Here is a 16,517-nt window from a genome sequence, read left to right on the forward strand (position 1 = left end):
TCAGCGTATACGTCGCGAGTGCCATATGACAGGGCCTGTCTCTCGATGTCGATTTCTATTTGGTGTCTCTTAAGTGTCGGTCTGCAGTAGGCCGCTGCTGGCCGAGCGACGTGCAGTCGCCTTACATGAAGCCCCATGGGCAACGCCAGTGCCACTGTGGACAACAGCATACTGCAGCCAGAGAGAGGAGCCGAAAGGCGCATTTCGCAGTCGAGCCACGCAATCCAACAAACTGTGCACTAGGTCAAGATTGTGCAGACCGCAAACGTTTGGTGGCACGACGCTCGTCGTCGATCGTAAGGGCGAAACAGTCAAGAGATTTGGAAAACGGCAATGTGGACACCCCCAGCAGCAGCAGCAGCTGTGTGCCAAATCCGTTATCTGGTCGAGGGCTGCAAGATTCAGTATGATGAAGTGACAATTCGGGGATAGCTCACAAACCCGCAGCTGCCGCCTTCTTAGCTCAGTGGTAGAGCACTGGTCTCGTAAACCAGGGGTCGTGAGTTCGAACCTCACAGAAGGCATTCATTTTTTTAACCTTCCCGCAAGGAGCGGAGCTATCGCGAGCAGCATCTAACACATGGCAGTACACTGAATGGAAGGGATGTTCTACAACCTATAACAAGTATCCTACTGGCCTCAGAGGTTTTCTGATTGCATAGGGAGAACAGTGGTTTGTATGCATTTTGTAGTATAATGTCATGCTTGGCGATGTCATTCGTTTACGAGCGTCGCTACAGTGTGCATGCATTTTATCCATGTGAAGAGGCGTAAGCAGATGCTACCATTCTGCGAGATTCCTGCAGAAGGTATACGAACTGCGTTGATATGCACAGCACAAGTCAAGGCCTCCGTGGCGCAATCGGCTAGCGCGTTCGGCTGTTAACCGAAAGGTTGGTGGTTCGAGCCCACCCGGGGGCGAAATCGTTTTAACCGTCACCCAGGTGAGGACATACGTCAACTTTGTTAGAGATACACAGCTAGTGTGACAACTTGGCTGTGTTGAGTGATGCCACAGAGCCTTATACACATTCAGCCAAGTGACACTGTAGGTAAAAACATGGCCCTACACAGACGTTCTACTGTTTTCCTATTTATTCGTCATGTGTGACACTGCAGTAGAGCGACGCCCACTACAAAAGACGTATTCTTTACATTCAATTTCAGCGTATACGTCGCGAGTGCCATATGACAGGGCCTGTCTCTCGATGTCGATTTCTATTTGGTGTCTCTTAAGTGTCGGTCTGCAGTAGGCCGCTGCTGGCCGAGCGACGTGCAGTCGCCTTACATGAAGCCCCATGGGCAACGCCAGTGCCACTGTGGACAACAGCATACTGCAGCCAGAGAGAGGAGCCGAAAGGCGCATTTCGCAGTCGAGCCACGCAATCCAACAAACTGTGCACTAGGTCAAGATTGTGCAGACCGCAAACGTTTGGTGGCACGACGCTCGTCGTCGATCGTAAGGGCGAAACAGTCAAGAGATTTGGAAAACGGCAATGTGGACACCCCCAGCAGCAGCAGCAGCTGTGTGCCAAATCCGTTATCTGGTCGAGGGCTGCAAGATTCAGTATGATGAAGTGACAATTCGGGGATAGCTCACAAACCCGCAGCTGCCGCCTTCTTAGCTCAGTGGTAGAGCACTGGTCTCGTAAACCAGGGGTCGTGAGTTCGAACCTCACAGAAGGCATTCATTTTTTTAACCTTCCCGCAAGGAGCGGAGCTATCGCGAGCAGCATCTAACACATGGCAGTACACTGAATGGAAGGGATGTTCTACAACCTATAACAAGTATCCTACTGGCCTCAGAGGTTTTCTGATTGCATAGGGAGAACAGTGGTTTGTATGCATTTTGTAGTATAATGTCATGCTTGGCGATGTCATTCGTTTACGAGCGTCGCTACAGTGTGCATGCATTTTATCCATGTGAAGAGGCGTAAGCAGATGCTACCATTCTGCGAGATTCCTGCAGAAGGTATACGAACTGCGTTGATATGCACAGCACAAGTCAAGGCCTCCGTGGCGCAATCGGCTAGCGCGTTCGGCTGTTAACCGAAAGGTTGGTGGTTCGAGCCCACCCGGGGGCGAAATCGTTTTAACCGTCACCCAGGTGAGGACATACGTCAACTTTGTTAGAGATACACAGCTAGTGTGACAACTTGGCTGTGTTGAGTGATGCCACAGAGCCTTATACACATTCAGCCAAGTGACACTGTAGGTAAAAACATGGCCCTACACAGACGTTCTACTGTTTTCCTATTTATTCGTCATGTGTGACACTGCAGTAGAGCGACGCCCACTACAAAAGACGTATTCTTTACATTCAATTTCAGCGTATACGTCGCGAGTGCCATATGACAGGGCCTGTCTCTCGATGTCGATTTCTATTTGGTGTCTCTTAAGTGTCGGTCTGCAGTAGGCCGCTGCTGGCCGAGCGACGTTCAGTCGCCTTACATGAAGCCCCATGGGCAACGCCAGTGCCACTGTGGACAACAGCATACTGCAGCCAGAGAGAGGAGCCGAAAGGCGCATTTCGCAGTCGAGCCACGCAATCCAACAAACTGTGCACTAGGTCAAGATTGTGCAGACCGCAAACGTTTGGTGGCACGACGCTCGTCGTCGATCGTAAGGGCGAAACAGTCAAGAGATTTGGAAAACTGCAATGTGGACACCCCCAGCAGCAGCTGTGTGCCAAATCCGTTATCTGGTCGAGGGCTGCAAGATTCAGTATGATGAAGTGACAATTCGGGGATAGCTCACAAACGCGCAGCTGCCGCTTTCTTAGCTCAGTGGTAGAGCACTGGTCTCGTAAACCAGGGGTCGTGAGTTCGAACCTCACAGAAGGCATTCATTTTTTTAACCTTCCCGCAAGGAGCGGAGCTATCGCGAGCAGCATCTAACACATGGCAGTACACTGAATGGAAGGGATGTTCTACAACCTATAACAAGTATCCTACTGGCCTCAGAGGTTTTCTGATTGCATAGGGAGAACAGTGGTTTGTATGCATTTTGTAGTATAATGTCATGCTTGGCGATGTCATTCGTTTACGAGCGTCGCTACAGTGTGCATGCATTTTATCCATGTGAAGAGGCGTAAGCAGATGCTACCATTCTGCGAGATTCCTGCAGAAGGTATACGAACTGCGTTGATATGCACAGCACAAGTCAAGGCCTCCGTGGCGCAATCGGCTAGCGCGTTCGGCTGTTAACCGAAAGGTTGGTGGTTCGAGCCCACCCGGGGGCGAAATCGTTTTAACCGTCACCCAGGTGAGGACATACGTCAACTTTGTTAGAGATACACAGCTAGTGTGACAACTTGGCTGTGTTGAGTGATGCCACAGAGCCTTATACACATTCAGCCAAGTGACACTGTAGGTAAAAACATGGCCCTACACAGACGTTCTACTGTTTTCCTATTTATTCGTCATGTGTGACACTGCAGTAGAGCGACGCCCACTACAAAAGACGTATTCTTTACATTCAATTTCAGCGTATACGTCGCGAGTGCCATATGACAGGGCCTGTCTGTCGATGTCGATTTCTATTTGGTGTCTCTTAAGTGTCGGTCTGCAGTAGGCCGCTGCTGGCCGAGCGACGTTCAGTCGCCTTACATGAAGCCCCATGGGCAACGCCAGTGCCACTGTGGACAACAGCATACTGCAGCCAGAGAGAGGAGCCGAAAGGCGCATTTCGCAGTCGAGCCACGCAATCCAACAAACTGTGCACTAGGTCAAGATTGTGCAGACCGCAAACGTTTGGTGGCACGACGCTCGTCGTCGATCGTAAGGGCGAAACAGTCAAGAGATTTGGAAAACTGCAATGTGGACACCCCCAGCAGCAGCTGTGTGCCAAATCCGTTATCTGGTCGAGGGCTGCAAGATTCAGTATGATGAAGTGACAATTCGGGGATAGCTCACAAACGCGCAGCTGCCGCTTTCTTAGCTCAGTGGTAGAGCACTGGTCTCGTAAACCAGGGGTCGTGAGTTCGAACCTCACAGAAGGCATTCATTTTTTTAACCTTCCCGCAAGGAGCGGAGCTATCGCGAGCAGCATCTAACACATGGCAGTACACTGAATGGAAGGGATGTTCTACAACCTATAACAAGTATCCTACTGGCCTCAGAGGTTTTCTGATTGCATAGGGAGAACAGTGGTTTGTATGCATTTTGTAGTATAATGTCATGCTTGGCGATGTCATTCGTTTACGAGCGTCGCTACAGTGTGCATGCATTTTATCCATGTGAAGAGGCGTAAGCAGATGCTACCATTCTGCGAGATTCCTGCAGAAGGTATACGAACTGCGTTGATATGCACAGCACAAGTCAAGGCCTCCGTGGCGCAATCGGCTAGCGCGTTCGGCTGTTAACCGAAAGGTTGGTGGTTCGAGCCCACCCGGGGGCGAAATCGTTTTAACCGTCACCCAGGTGAGGACATACGTCAACTTTGTTAGAGATACACAGCTAGTGTGACAACTTGGCTGTGTTGAGTGATGCCACAGAGCCTTATACACATTCAGCCAAGTGACACTGTAGGTAAAAACATGGCCCTACACAGACGTTCTACTGTTTTCCTATTTATTCGTCATGTGTGACACTGCAGTAGAGCGACGCCCACTACAAAAGACGTATTCTTTACATTCAATTTCAGCGTATACGTCGCGAGTGCCATATGACAGGGCCTGTCTCTCGATGTCGATTTCTATTTGGTGTCTCTTAAGCGTCGGTCTGCAGTAGGCCGCTGCTGGCCGAGCGACGAGCAGTCGACTTACATGAAGCCCCATGGGCAACGCCAGTGCCACTGTGGACAACAGCATACTGCAGCCAGAGAGAGGCGCCGAAAGGCGCATTTCGCAGTCGAGCCACGCAATCCAACAAACTGTGCACTAGGTCAAGATTGTGCAGACCGCAAACGTTTGGTGGCACGACGCTCGTCGTCGATCGTAAGGGCGAAACAGTCAAGAGATTTGGAAAACGGCAATGTGGACACCCCCAGCAGCAGCAGCAGCTGTGTGCCAAATCCGTTATCTGGTCGAGGGCTGCAAGATTCAGTATGATGAAGTGACAATTCGGGGATAGCTCACAAACGCGCAGCTGCCGCCTTCTTAGCTCAGTGGTAGAGCACTGGTCTCGTAAACCAGGGGTCGTGAGTTCGAACCTCACAGAAGGCATTCATTTTTTTAACCTTCCCGCAAGGAGCGGAGCTATCGCGAGCAGCATCTAACACATGGCAGTACACTGAATGGAAGGGATGTTCTACAACCTATAACAAGTATCCTACTGGCCTCAGAGGTTTTCTGATTGCATAGGGAGAACAGTGGTTTGTATGCATTTTGTAGTATAATGTCATGCTTGGCGATGTCATTCGTTTACGAGCGTCGCTACAGTGTGCATGCATTTTATCCATGTGAAGAGGCGTAAGCAGATGCTACCATTCTGCGAGATTCCTGCAGAAGGTATACGAACTGCGTTGATATACACAGCACAAGTCAAGGCCTCCGTGGCGCAATCGGCTAGCGCGTTCGGCTGTTAACCGAAAGGTTGGTGGTTCGAGCCCACCCGGGGGCGAAATCGTTTTAACCGTCACCCAGGTGAGGACATACGTCAGCTTTGTTAGAGATACACAGCTAGTGTGACAACTTGGCTGTGTTGAGTGATGCCACAGAGCCTTATACACATTCAGCCAAGTGACACTGTAGGTAAAAACATGGCCCTACACAGACGTTCTACTGTTTTCCTATTTATTCGTCATGTGTGACACTGCAGTAGAGCGACGCCCACTACAAAAGACGTATTCTTTACATTCAATTTCAGCGTATACGTCGCGAGTGCCATATGACAGGGCCTGTCTCTCGATGTCGATTTCTATTTGGTGTCTCTTAAGTGTCGGTCTGCAGTAGGCCGCTGCTGGCCGAGCGACGTGCAGTCGCCTTACATGAAGCCCCATGGGCAACGCCAGTGCCACTGTGGACAACAGCATACTGCAGCCAGAGAGAGGAGCCGAAAGGCGCATTTCGCAGTCGAGCCACGCAATCCAACAAACTGTGCACTAGGTCAAGATTGTGCAGACCGCAAACGTTTGGTGGCACGACGCTCGTCGTCGATCGTAAGGGCGAAACAGTCAAGAGATTTGGAAAACTGCAATGTGGACACCCCCAGCAGCAGCTGTGTGCCAAATCCGTTATCTGGTCGAGGGCTGCAAGATTCAGTATGATGAAGTGACAATTCGGGGATAGCTCACAAACGCGCAGCTGCCGCTTTCTTAGCTCAGTGGTAGAGCACTGGTCTCGTAAACCAGGGGTCGTGAGTTCGAACCTCACAGAAGGCATTCATTTTTTTAACCTTCCCGCAAGGAGCGGAGCTATCGCGAGCAGCATCTAACACATGGCAGTACACTGAATGGAAGGGATGTTCTACAACCTATAACAAGTATCCTACTGGCCTCAGAGGTTTTCTGATTGCATAGGGAGAACAGTGGTTTGTATGCATTTTGTAGTATAATGTCATGCTTGGCGATGTCATTCGTTTACGAGCGTCGCTACAGTGTGCATGCATTTTATCCATGTGAAGAGGCGTAAGCAGATGCTACCATTCTGCGAGATTCCTGCAGAAGGTATACGAACTGCGTTGATATGCACAGCACAAGTCAAGGCCTCCGTGGCGCAATCGGCTAGCGCGTTCGGCTGTTAACCGAAAGGTTGGTGGTTCGAGCCCACCCGGGGGCGAAATCGTTTTAACCGTCACCCAGGTGAGGACATACGTCAACTTTGTTAGAGATACACAGCTAGTGTGACAACTTGGCTGTGTTGAGTGATGCCACAGAGCCTTATACACATTCAGCCAAGTGACACTGTAGGTAAAAACATGGCCCTACACAGACGTTCTACTGTTTTCCTATTTATTCGTCATGTGTGACACTGCAGTAGAGCGACGCCCACTACAAAAGACGTATTCTTTACATTCAATTTCAGCGTATACGTCGCGAGTGCCATATGACAGGGCCTGTCTCTCGATGTCGATTTCTATTTGGTGTCTCTTAAGCGTCGGTCTGCAGTAGGCCGCTGCTGGCCGAGCGACGAGCAGTCGACTTACATGAAGCCCCATGGGCAACGCCAGTGCCACTGTGGACAACAGCATACTGCAGCCAGAGAGAGGCGCCGAAAGGCGCATTTCGCAGTCGAGCCACGCAATCCAACAAACTGTGCACTAGGTCAAGATTGTGCAGACCGCAAACGTTTGGTGGCACGACGCTCGTCGTCGATCGTAAGGGCGAAACAGTCAAGAGATTTGGAAAACTGCAATGTGGACACCCCCAGCAGCAGCTGTGTGCCAAATCCGTTATCTGGTCGAGGGCTGCAAGATTCAGTATGATGAAGTGACAATTCGGGGATAGCTCACAAACGCGCAGCTGCCGCTTTCTTAGCTCAGTGGTAGAGCACTGGTCTCGTAAACCAGGGGTCGTGAGTTCGAACCTCACAGAAGGCATTCATTTTTTTAACCTTCCCGCAAGGAGCGGAGCTATCGCGAGCAGCATCTAACACATGGCAGTACACTGAATGGAAGGGATGTTCTACAACCTATAACAAGTATCCTACTGGCCTCAGAGGTTTTCTGATTGCATAGGGAGAACAGTGGTTTGTATGCATTTTGTAGTATAATGTCATGCTTGGCGATGTCATTCGTTTACGAGCGTCGCTACAGTGTGCATGCATTTTATCCATGTGAAGAGGCGTAAGCAGATGCTACCATTCTGCGAGATTCCTGCAGAAGGTATACGAACTGCGTTGATATGCACAGCACAAGTCAAGGCCTCCGTGGCGCAATCGGCTAGCGCGTTCGGCTGTTAACCGAAAGGTTGGTGGTTCGAGCCCACCCGGGGGCGAAATCGTTTTAACCGTCACCCAGGTGAGGACATACGTCAACTTTGTTAGAGATACACAGCTAGTGTGACAACTTGGCTGTGTTGAGTGATGCCACAGAGCCTTATACACATTCAGCCAAGTGACACTGTAGGTAAAAACATGGCCCTACACAGACGTTCTACTGTTTTCCTATTTATTCGTCATGTGTGACACTGCAGTAGAGCGACGCCCACTACAAAAGACGTATTCTTTACATTCAATTTCAGCGTATACGTCGCGAGTGCCATATGACAGGGCCTGTCTCTCGATGTCGATTTCTATTTGGTGTCTCTTAAGTGTCGGTCTGCAGTAGGCCGCTGCTGGCCGAGCGACGTGCAGTCGCCTTACATGAAGCCCCATGGGCAACGCCAGTGCCACTGTGGACAACAGCATACTGCAGCCAGAGAGAGGAGCCGAAAGGCGCATTTCGCAGTCGAGCCACGCAATCCAACAAACTGTGCACTAGGTCAAGATTGTGCAGACCGCAAACGTTTGGTGGCACGACGCTCGTCGTCGATCGTAAGGGCGAAACAGTCAAGAGATTTGGAAAACGGCAATGTGGACACCCCCAGCAGCAGCAGCAGCTGTGTGCCAAATCCGTTATCTGGTCGAGGGCTGCAAGATTCAGTATGATGAAGTGACAATTCGGGGATAGCTCACAAACCCGCAGCTGCCGCCTTCTTAGCTCAGTGGTAGAGCACTGGTCTCGTAAACCAGGGGTCGTGAGTTCGAACCTCACAGAAGGCATTCATTTTTTTAACCTTCCCGCAAGGAGCGGAGCTATCGCGAGCAGCATCTAACACATGGCAGTACACTGAATGGAAGGGATGTTCTACAACCTATAACAAGTATCCTACTGGCCTCAGAGGTTTTCTGATTGCATAGGGAGAACAGTGGTTTGTATGCATTTTGTAGTATAATGTCATGCTTGGCGATGTCATTCGTTTACGAGCGTCGCTACAGTGTGCATGCATTTTATCCATGTGAAGAGGCGTAAGCAGATGCTACCATTCTGCGAGATTCCTGCAGAAGGTATACGAACTGCGTTGATATGCACAGCACAAGTCAAGGCCTCCGTGGCGCAATCGGCTAGCGCGTTCGGCTGTTAACCGAAAGGTTGGTGGTTCGAGCCCACCCGGGGGCGAAATCGTTTTAACCGTCACCCAGGTGAGGACATACGTCAGCTTTGTTAGAGATACACAGCTAGTGTGACAACTTGGCTGTGTTGAGTGATGCCACAGAGCCTTATACACATTCAGCCAAGTGACACTGTAGGTAAAAACATGGCCCTACACAGACGTTCTACTGTTTTCCTATTTATTCGTCATGTGTGACACTGCAGTAGAGCGACGCCCACTACAAAAGACGTATTCTTTACATTCAATTTCAGCGTATACGTCGCGAGTGCCATATGACAGGGCCTGTCTCTCGATGTCGATTTCTATTTGGTGTCTCTTAAGTGTCGGTCTGCAGTAGGCCGCTGCTGGCCGAGCGACGTGCAGTCGCCTTACATGAAGCCCCATGGGCAACGCCAGTGCCACTGTGGACAACAGCATACTGCAGCCAGAGAGAGGAGCCGAAAGGCGCATTTCGCAGTCGAGCCACGCAATCCAACAAACTGTGCACTAGGTCAAGATTGTGCAGACCGCAAACGTTTGGTGGCACGACGCTCGTCGTCGATCGTAAGGGCGAAACAGTCAAGAGATTTGGAAAACTGCAATGTGGACACCCCCAGCAGCAGCTGTGTGCCAAATCCGTTATCTGGTCGAGGGCTGCAAGATTCAGTATGATGAAGTGACAATTCGGGGATAGCTCACAAACGCGCAGCTGCCGCTTTCTTAGCTCAGTGGTAGAGCACTGGTCTCGTAAACCAGGGGTCGTGAGTTCGAACCTCACAGAAGGCATTCATTTTTTTAACCTTCCCGCAAGGAGCGGAGCTATCGCGAGCAGCATCTAACACATGGCAGTACACTGAATGGAAGGGATGTTCTACAACCTATAACAAGTATCCTACTGGCCTCAGAGGTTTTCTGATTGCATAGGGAGAACAGTGGTTTGTATGCATTTTGTAGTATAATGTCATGCTTGGCGATGTCATTCGTTTACGAGCGTCGCTACAGTGTGCATGCATTTTATCCATGTGAAGAGGCGTAAGCAGATGCTACCATTCTGCGAGATTCCTGCAGAAGGTATACGAACTGCGTTGATATGCACAGCACAAGTCAAGGCCTCCGTGGCGCAATCGGCTAGCGCGTTCGGCTGTTAACCGAAAGGTTGGTGGTTCGAGCCCACCCGGGGGCGAAATCGTTTTAACCGTCACCCAGGTGAGGACATACGTCAACTTTGTTAGAGATACACAGCTAGTGTGACAACTTGGCTGTGTTGAGTGATGCCACAGAGCCTTATACACATTCAGCCAAGTGACACTGTAGGTAAAAACATGGCCCTACACAGACGTTCTACTGTTTTCCTATTTATTCGTCATGTGTGACACTGCAGTAGAGCGACGCCCACTACAAAAGACGTATTCTTTACATTCAATTTCAGCGTATACGTCGCGAGTGCCATATGACAGGGCCTGTCTCTCGATGTCGATTTCTATTTGGTGTCTCTTAAGCGTCGGTCTGCAGTAGGCCGCTGCTGGCCGAGCGACGAGCAGTCGACTTACATGAAGCCCCATGGGCAACGCCAGTGCCACTGTGGACAACAGCATACTGCAGCCAGAGAGAGGCGCCGAAAGGCGCATTTCGCAGTCGAGCCACGCAATCCAACAAACTGTGCACTAGGTCAAGATTGTGCAGACCGCAAACGTTTGGTGGCACGACGCTCGTCGTCGATCGTAAGGGCGAAACAGTCAAGAGATTTGGAAAACGGCAATGTGGACACCCCCAGCAGCAGCAGCAGCTGTGTGCCAAATCCGTTATCTGGTCGAGGGCTGCAAGATTCAGTATGATGAAGTGACAATTCGGGGATAGCTCACAAACCCGCAGCTGCCGCCTTCTTAGCTCAGTGGTAGAGCACTGGTCTCGTAAACCAGGGGTCGTGAGTTCGAACCTCACAGAAGGCATTCATTTTTTTAACCTTCCCGCAAGGAGCGGAGCTATCGCGAGCAGCATCTAACACATGGCAGTACACTGAATGGAAGGGATGTTCTACAACCTATAACAAGTATCCTACTGGCCTCAGAGGTTTTCTGATTGCATAGGGAGAACAGTGGTTTGTATGCATTTTGTAGTATAATGTCATGCTTGGCGATGTCATTCGTTTACGAGCGTCGCTACAGTGTGCATGCATTTTATCCATGTGAAGAGGCGTAAGCAGATGCTACCATTCTGCGAGATTCCTGCAGAAGGTATACGAACTGCGTTGATATGCACAGCACAAGTCAAGGCCTCCGTGGCGCAATCGGCTAGCGCGTTCGGCTGTTAACCGAAAGGTTGGTGGTTCGAGCCCACCCGGGGGCGAAATCGTTTTAACCGTCACCCAGGTGAGGACATACGTCAGCTTTGTTAGAGATACACAGCTAGTGTGACAACTTGGCTGTGTTGAGTGATGCCACAGAGCCTTATACACATTCAGCCAAGTGACACTGTAGGTAAAAACATGGCCCTACACAGACGTTCTACTGTTTTCCTATTTATTCGTCATGTGTGACACTGCAGTAGAGCGACGCCCACTACAAAAGACGTATTCTTTACATTCAATTTCAGCGTATACGTCGCGAGTGCCATATGACAGGGCCTGTCTCTCGATGTCGATTTCTATTTGGTGTCTCTTAAGTGTCGGTCTGCAGTAGGCCGCTGCTGGCCGAGCGACGTGCAGTCGCCTTACATGAAGCCCCATGGGCAACGCCAGTGCCACTGTGGACAACAGCATACTGCAGCCAGAGAGAGGAGCCGAAAGGCGCATTTCGCAGTCGAGCCACGCAATCCAACAAACTGTGCACTAGGTCAAGATTGTGCAGACCGCAAACGTTTGGTGGCACGACGCTCGTCGTCGATCGTAAGGGCGAAACAGTCAAGAGATTTGGAAAACTGCAATGTGGACACCCCCAGCAGCAGCTGTGTGCCAAATCCGTTATCTGGTCGAGGGCTGCAAGATTCAGTATGATGAAGTGACAATTCGGGGATAGCTCACAAACGCGCAGCTGCCGCTTTCTTAGCTCAGTGGTAGAGCACTGGTCTCGTAAACCAGGGGTCGTGAGTTCGAACCTCACAGAAGGCATTCATTTTTTTAACCTTCCCGCAAGGAGCGGAGCTATCGCGAGCAGCATCTAACACATGGCAGTACACTGAATGGAAGGGATGTTCTACAACCTATAACAAGTATCCTACTGGCCTCAGAAGTTTTCTGATTGCATAGGGAGAACAGTGGTTTGTATGCATTTTGTAGTATAATGTCATGCTTGGCGATGTCATTCGTTTACGAGCGTCGCTACAGTGTGCATGCATTTTATCCATGTGAAGAGGCGTAAGCAGATGCTACCATTCTGCGAGATTCCTGCAGAAGGTATACGAACTGCGTTGATATGCACAGCACAAGTCAAGGCCTCCGTGGCGCAATCGGCTAGCGCGTTCGGCTGTTAACCGAAAGGTTGGTGGTTCGAGCCCACCCGGGGGCGAAATCGTTTTAACCGTCACCCAGGTGAGGACATACGTCAACTTTGTTAGAGATACACAGCTAGTGTGACAACTTGGCTGTGTTGAGTGATGCCACAGAGCCTTATACACATTCAGCCAAGTGACACTGTAGGTAAAAACATGGCCCTACACAGACGTTCTACTGTTTTCCTATTTATTCGTCATGTGTGACACTGCAGTAGAGCGACGCCCACTACAAAAGACGTATTCTTTACATTCAATGTCAGCGTATACGTCGCGAGTGCCATATGACAGGGCCTGTCTCTCGATGTCGATTTCTATTTGGTGTCTCTTAAGTGTCGGTCTGCAGTAGGCCGCTGCTGGCCGAGCGACGTGCAGTCGCCTTACATGAAGCCCCATGGGCAACGCCAGTGCCACTGTGGACAACAGCATACTGCAGCCAGAGAGAGGAGCCGAAAGGCGCATTTCGCAGTCGAGCCACGCAATCCAACAAACTGTGCACTAGGTCAAGATTGTGCAGACCGCAAACGTTTGGTGGCACGACGCTCGTCGTCGATCGTAAGGGCGAAACAGTCAAGAGATTTGGAAAACGGCAATGTGGACACCCCCAGCAGCAGCAGCAGCTGTGTGCCAAATCCGTTATCTGGTCGAGGGCTGCAAGATTCAGTATGATGAAGTGACAATTCGGGGATAGCTCACAAACGCGCAGCTGCCGCCTTCTTAGCTCAGTGGTAGAGCACTGGTCTCGTAAACCAGGGGTCGTGAGTTCGAACCTCACAGAAGGCATTCATTTTTTTAACCTTCCCGCAAGGAGCGGAGCTATCGCGAGCAGCATCTAACACATGGCAGTACACTGAATGGAAGGGATGTTCTACAACCTATAACAAGTATCCTACTGGCCTCAGAGGTTTTCTGATTGCATAGTGAGAACAGTGGTTTGTATGCATTTTGTAGTATAATGTCATGCTTGGCGATGTCATTCGTTTACGAGCGTCGCTACAGTGTGCATGCATTTTATCCATGTGAAGAGGCGTAAGCAGATGCTACCATTCTGCGAGATTCCTGCAGAAGGTATACGAACTGCGTTGATATGCACAGCACAAGTCAAGGCCTCCGTGGCGCAATCGGCTAGCGCGTTCGGCTGTTAACCGAAAGGTTGGTGGTTCGAGCCCACCCGGGGGCGAAATCGTTTTAACCGTCACCCAGGTGAGGACATACGTCAGCTTTGTTAGAGATACACAGCTAGTGTGACAACTTGGCTGTGTTGAGTGATGCCACAGAGCCTTATACACATTCAGCCAAGTGACACTGTAGGTAAAAACATGGCCCTACACAGACGTTCTACTGTTTTCCTATTTATTCGTCATGTGTGACACTGCAGTAGAGCGACGCCCACTACAAAAGACGTATTCTTTACATTCAATTTCAGCGTATACGTCGCGAGTGCCATATGACAGGGCCTGTCTCTCGATGTCGATTTCTATTTGGTGTCTCTTAAGTGTCGGTCTGCAGTAGGCCGCTGCTGGCCGAGCGACGTGCAGTCGCCTTACATGAAGCCCCATGGGCAACGCCAGTGCCACTGTGGACAACAGCATACTGCAGCCAGAGAGAGGAGCCGAAAGGCGCATTTCGCAGTCGAGCCACGCAATCCAACAAACTGTGCACTAGGTCAAGATTGTGCAGACCGCAAACGTTTGGTGGCACGACGCTCGTCGTCGATCGTAAGGGCGAAACAGTCAAGAGATTTGGAAAACTGCAATGTGGACACCCCCAGCAGCAGCTGTGTGCCAAATCCGTTATCTGGTCGAGGGCTGCAAGATTCAGTATGATGAAGTGACAATTCGGGGATAGCTCACAAACGCGCAGCTGCCGCTTTCTTAGCTCAGTGGTAGAGCACTGGTCTCGTAAACCAGGGGTCGTGAGTTCGAACCTCACAGAAGGCATTCATTTTTTTAACCTTCCCGCAAGGAGCGGAGCTATCGCGAGCAGCATCTAACACATGGCAGTACACTGAATGGAAGGGATGTTCTACAACCTATAACAAGTATCCTACTGGCCTCAGAGGTTTTCTGATTGCATAGGGAGAACAGTGGTTTGTATGCATTTTGTAGTATAATGTCATGCTTGGCGATGTCATTCGTTTACGAGCGTCGCTACAGTGTGCATGCATTTTATCCATGTGAAGAGGCGTAAGCAGATGCTACCATTCTGCGAGATTCCTGCAGAAGGTATACGAACTGCGTTGATATGCACAGCACAAGTCAAGGCCTCCGTGGCGCAATCGGCTAGCGCGTTCGGCTGTTAACCGAAAGGTTGGTGGTTCGAGCCCACCCGGGGGCGAAATCGTTTTAACCGTCACCCAGGTGAGGACATACGTCAACTTTGTTAGAGATACACAGCTAGTGTGACAACTTGGCTGTGTTGAGTGATGCCACAGAGCCTTATACACATTCAGCCAAGTGACACTGTAGGTAAAAACATGGCCCTACACAGACGTTCTACTGTTTTCCTATTTATTCGTCATGTGTGACACTGCAGTAGAGCGACGCCCACTACAAAAGACGTATTCTTTACATTCAATTTCAGCGTATACGTCGCGAGTGCCATATGACAGGGCCTGTCTCTCGATGTCGATTTCTATTTGGTGTCTCTTAAGTGTCGGTCTGCAGTAGGCCGCTGCTGGCCGAGCGACGTGCAGTCGCCTTACATGAAGCCCCATGGGCAACGCCAGTGCCACTGTGGACAACAGCATACTGCAGCCAGAGAGAGGAGCCGAAAGGCGCATTTCGCAGTCGAGCCACGCAATCCAACAAACTGTGCACTAGGTCAAGATTGTGCAGACCGCAAACGTTTGGTGGCACGACGCTCGTCGTCGATCGTAAGGGCGAAACAGTCAAGAGATTTGGAAAACGGCAATGTGGACACCCCCAGCAGCAGCAGCAGCTGTGTGCCAAATCCGTTATCTGGTCGAGGGCTGCAAGATTCAGTATGATGAAGTGACAATTCGGGGATAGCTCACAAACCCGCAGCTGCCGCCTTCTTAGCTCAGTGGTAGAGCACTGGTCTCGTAAACCAGGGGTCGTGAGTTCGAACCTCACAGAAGGCATTCATTTTTTTAACCTTCCCGCAAGGAGCGGAGCTATCGCGAGCAGCATCTAACACATGGCAGTACACTGAATGGAAGGGATGTTCTACAACCTATAACAAGTATCCTACTGGCCTCAGAGGTTTTCTGATTGCATAGGGAGAACAGTGGTTTGTATGCATTTTGTAGTATAACGTCATGCTTGGCGATGTCATTCGTTTACGAGCGTCGCTACAGTGTGCATGCATTTTATCCATGTGAAGAGGCGTAAGCAGATGCTACCATTCTGCGAGATTCCTGCAGAAGGTATACGAACTGCGTTGATATGCACAGCACAAGTCAAGGCCTCCGTGGCGCAATCGGCTAGCGCGTTCGGCTGTTAACCGAAAGGTTGGTGGTTCGAGCCCACCCGGGGGCGAAATCGTTTTAACCGTCACCCAGGTGAGGACATACGTCAGCTTTGTTAGAGATACACAGCTAGTGTGACAACTTGGCTGTGTTGAGTGATGCCACAGAGCCTTATACACATTCAGCCAAGTGACACTGTAGGTAAAAACATGGCCCTACACAGACGTTCTACTGTTTTCCTATTTATTCGTCATGTGTGACACTGCAGTAGAGCGACGCCCACTACAAAAGACGTATTCTTTACATTCAATTTCAGCGTATACGTCGCGAGTGCCATATGACAGGGCCTGTCTCTCGATGTCGATTTCTATTTGGTGTCTCTTAAGTGTCGGTCTGCAGTAGGCCGCTGCTGGCCGAGCGACGTGCAGTCGCCTTACATGAAGCCCCATGGGCAACGCCAGTGCCACTGTGGACAACAGCATACTGCAGCCAGAGAGAGGAGCCGAAAGGCGCATTTCGCAGTCGAGCCACGCAATCCAACAAACTGTGCACTAGGTCAAGATTGTGCAGACCGCAAACGTTTGGTGGC

At 50.5% G+C, this 16,517-nt stretch overlaps 28 non-coding genes across 28 annotated transcripts; all 28 read left to right on the forward strand.

Annotated features, from left to right (window-relative positions):
• The first annotated feature begins 452 nt into the window (after positions 1 to 452).
• Positions 453 to 524, forward strand: Trnat-cgu (transfer RNA threonine (anticodon CGU)). The gene has a single exon. It is a non-coding gene; the product is annotated as a tRNA-Thr (tRNA).
• A 323-nt stretch (positions 525 to 847) lies between these two features.
• On the forward strand, positions 848 to 921 carry Trnan-guu (transfer RNA asparagine (anticodon GUU)). The gene has a single exon. It is a non-coding gene; the product is annotated as a tRNA-Asn (tRNA).
• Positions 922 to 1,615: 694 nt separating this feature from the next.
• On the forward strand, positions 1,616 to 1,687 carry Trnat-cgu (transfer RNA threonine (anticodon CGU)). The gene has a single exon. It is a non-coding gene; the product is annotated as a tRNA-Thr (tRNA).
• A 323-nt stretch (positions 1,688 to 2,010) lies between these two features.
• Trnan-guu (transfer RNA asparagine (anticodon GUU)) lies at positions 2,011 to 2,084 on the forward strand. The gene has a single exon. It is a non-coding gene; the product is annotated as a tRNA-Asn (tRNA).
• Positions 2,085 to 2,772: 688 nt separating this feature from the next.
• On the forward strand, positions 2,773 to 2,844 carry Trnat-cgu (transfer RNA threonine (anticodon CGU)). The gene has a single exon. It is a non-coding gene; the product is annotated as a tRNA-Thr (tRNA).
• Positions 2,845 to 3,167: 323 nt separating this feature from the next.
• Positions 3,168 to 3,241, forward strand: Trnan-guu (transfer RNA asparagine (anticodon GUU)). Its single transcript has one exon. It is a non-coding gene; the product is annotated as a tRNA-Asn (tRNA).
• Positions 3,242 to 3,929: 688 nt separating this feature from the next.
• Positions 3,930 to 4,001, forward strand: Trnat-cgu (transfer RNA threonine (anticodon CGU)). The gene has a single exon. It is a non-coding gene; the product is annotated as a tRNA-Thr (tRNA).
• Positions 4,002 to 4,324: 323 nt separating this feature from the next.
• Trnan-guu (transfer RNA asparagine (anticodon GUU)) lies at positions 4,325 to 4,398 on the forward strand. Its single transcript has one exon. It is a non-coding gene; the product is annotated as a tRNA-Asn (tRNA).
• Positions 4,399 to 5,092: 694 nt separating this feature from the next.
• Positions 5,093 to 5,164, forward strand: Trnat-cgu (transfer RNA threonine (anticodon CGU)). Its single transcript has one exon. It is a non-coding gene; the product is annotated as a tRNA-Thr (tRNA).
• Positions 5,165 to 5,487: 323 nt separating this feature from the next.
• Positions 5,488 to 5,561, forward strand: Trnan-guu (transfer RNA asparagine (anticodon GUU)). Its single transcript has one exon. It is a non-coding gene; the product is annotated as a tRNA-Asn (tRNA).
• A 688-nt stretch (positions 5,562 to 6,249) lies between these two features.
• Positions 6,250 to 6,321, forward strand: Trnat-cgu (transfer RNA threonine (anticodon CGU)). Its single transcript has one exon. It is a non-coding gene; the product is annotated as a tRNA-Thr (tRNA).
• Positions 6,322 to 6,644: 323 nt separating this feature from the next.
• Positions 6,645 to 6,718, forward strand: Trnan-guu (transfer RNA asparagine (anticodon GUU)). Its single transcript has one exon. It is a non-coding gene; the product is annotated as a tRNA-Asn (tRNA).
• A 688-nt stretch (positions 6,719 to 7,406) lies between these two features.
• Trnat-cgu (transfer RNA threonine (anticodon CGU)) lies at positions 7,407 to 7,478 on the forward strand. The gene has a single exon. It is a non-coding gene; the product is annotated as a tRNA-Thr (tRNA).
• A 323-nt stretch (positions 7,479 to 7,801) lies between these two features.
• Trnan-guu (transfer RNA asparagine (anticodon GUU)) lies at positions 7,802 to 7,875 on the forward strand. The gene has a single exon. It is a non-coding gene; the product is annotated as a tRNA-Asn (tRNA).
• Positions 7,876 to 8,569: 694 nt separating this feature from the next.
• On the forward strand, positions 8,570 to 8,641 carry Trnat-cgu (transfer RNA threonine (anticodon CGU)). Its single transcript has one exon. It is a non-coding gene; the product is annotated as a tRNA-Thr (tRNA).
• A 323-nt stretch (positions 8,642 to 8,964) lies between these two features.
• On the forward strand, positions 8,965 to 9,038 carry Trnan-guu (transfer RNA asparagine (anticodon GUU)). Its single transcript has one exon. It is a non-coding gene; the product is annotated as a tRNA-Asn (tRNA).
• A 688-nt stretch (positions 9,039 to 9,726) lies between these two features.
• On the forward strand, positions 9,727 to 9,798 carry Trnat-cgu (transfer RNA threonine (anticodon CGU)). The gene has a single exon. It is a non-coding gene; the product is annotated as a tRNA-Thr (tRNA).
• Positions 9,799 to 10,121: 323 nt separating this feature from the next.
• Positions 10,122 to 10,195, forward strand: Trnan-guu (transfer RNA asparagine (anticodon GUU)). Its single transcript has one exon. It is a non-coding gene; the product is annotated as a tRNA-Asn (tRNA).
• A 694-nt stretch (positions 10,196 to 10,889) lies between these two features.
• Positions 10,890 to 10,961, forward strand: Trnat-cgu (transfer RNA threonine (anticodon CGU)). The gene has a single exon. It is a non-coding gene; the product is annotated as a tRNA-Thr (tRNA).
• A 323-nt stretch (positions 10,962 to 11,284) lies between these two features.
• Positions 11,285 to 11,358, forward strand: Trnan-guu (transfer RNA asparagine (anticodon GUU)). Its single transcript has one exon. It is a non-coding gene; the product is annotated as a tRNA-Asn (tRNA).
• Positions 11,359 to 12,046: 688 nt separating this feature from the next.
• Positions 12,047 to 12,118, forward strand: Trnat-cgu (transfer RNA threonine (anticodon CGU)). Its single transcript has one exon. It is a non-coding gene; the product is annotated as a tRNA-Thr (tRNA).
• A 323-nt stretch (positions 12,119 to 12,441) lies between these two features.
• Positions 12,442 to 12,515, forward strand: Trnan-guu (transfer RNA asparagine (anticodon GUU)). Its single transcript has one exon. It is a non-coding gene; the product is annotated as a tRNA-Asn (tRNA).
• Positions 12,516 to 13,209: 694 nt separating this feature from the next.
• Positions 13,210 to 13,281, forward strand: Trnat-cgu (transfer RNA threonine (anticodon CGU)). Its single transcript has one exon. It is a non-coding gene; the product is annotated as a tRNA-Thr (tRNA).
• Positions 13,282 to 13,604: 323 nt separating this feature from the next.
• On the forward strand, positions 13,605 to 13,678 carry Trnan-guu (transfer RNA asparagine (anticodon GUU)). Its single transcript has one exon. It is a non-coding gene; the product is annotated as a tRNA-Asn (tRNA).
• Positions 13,679 to 14,366: 688 nt separating this feature from the next.
• Trnat-cgu (transfer RNA threonine (anticodon CGU)) lies at positions 14,367 to 14,438 on the forward strand. Its single transcript has one exon. It is a non-coding gene; the product is annotated as a tRNA-Thr (tRNA).
• A 323-nt stretch (positions 14,439 to 14,761) lies between these two features.
• On the forward strand, positions 14,762 to 14,835 carry Trnan-guu (transfer RNA asparagine (anticodon GUU)). Its single transcript has one exon. It is a non-coding gene; the product is annotated as a tRNA-Asn (tRNA).
• Positions 14,836 to 15,529: 694 nt separating this feature from the next.
• Positions 15,530 to 15,601, forward strand: Trnat-cgu (transfer RNA threonine (anticodon CGU)). The gene has a single exon. It is a non-coding gene; the product is annotated as a tRNA-Thr (tRNA).
• A 323-nt stretch (positions 15,602 to 15,924) lies between these two features.
• Positions 15,925 to 15,998, forward strand: Trnan-guu (transfer RNA asparagine (anticodon GUU)). Its single transcript has one exon. It is a non-coding gene; the product is annotated as a tRNA-Asn (tRNA).
• Positions 15,999 to 16,517: the final 519 nt, after the last annotated feature.

This window comes from Schistocerca cancellata, chromosome 6 (genome assembly GCF_023864275.1).
Source record: "Schistocerca cancellata isolate TAMUIC-IGC-003103 chromosome 6, iqSchCanc2.1, whole genome shotgun sequence".
Taxonomy (NCBI): Eukaryota; Metazoa; Arthropoda; class Insecta; order Orthoptera; family Acrididae; genus Schistocerca; species Schistocerca cancellata.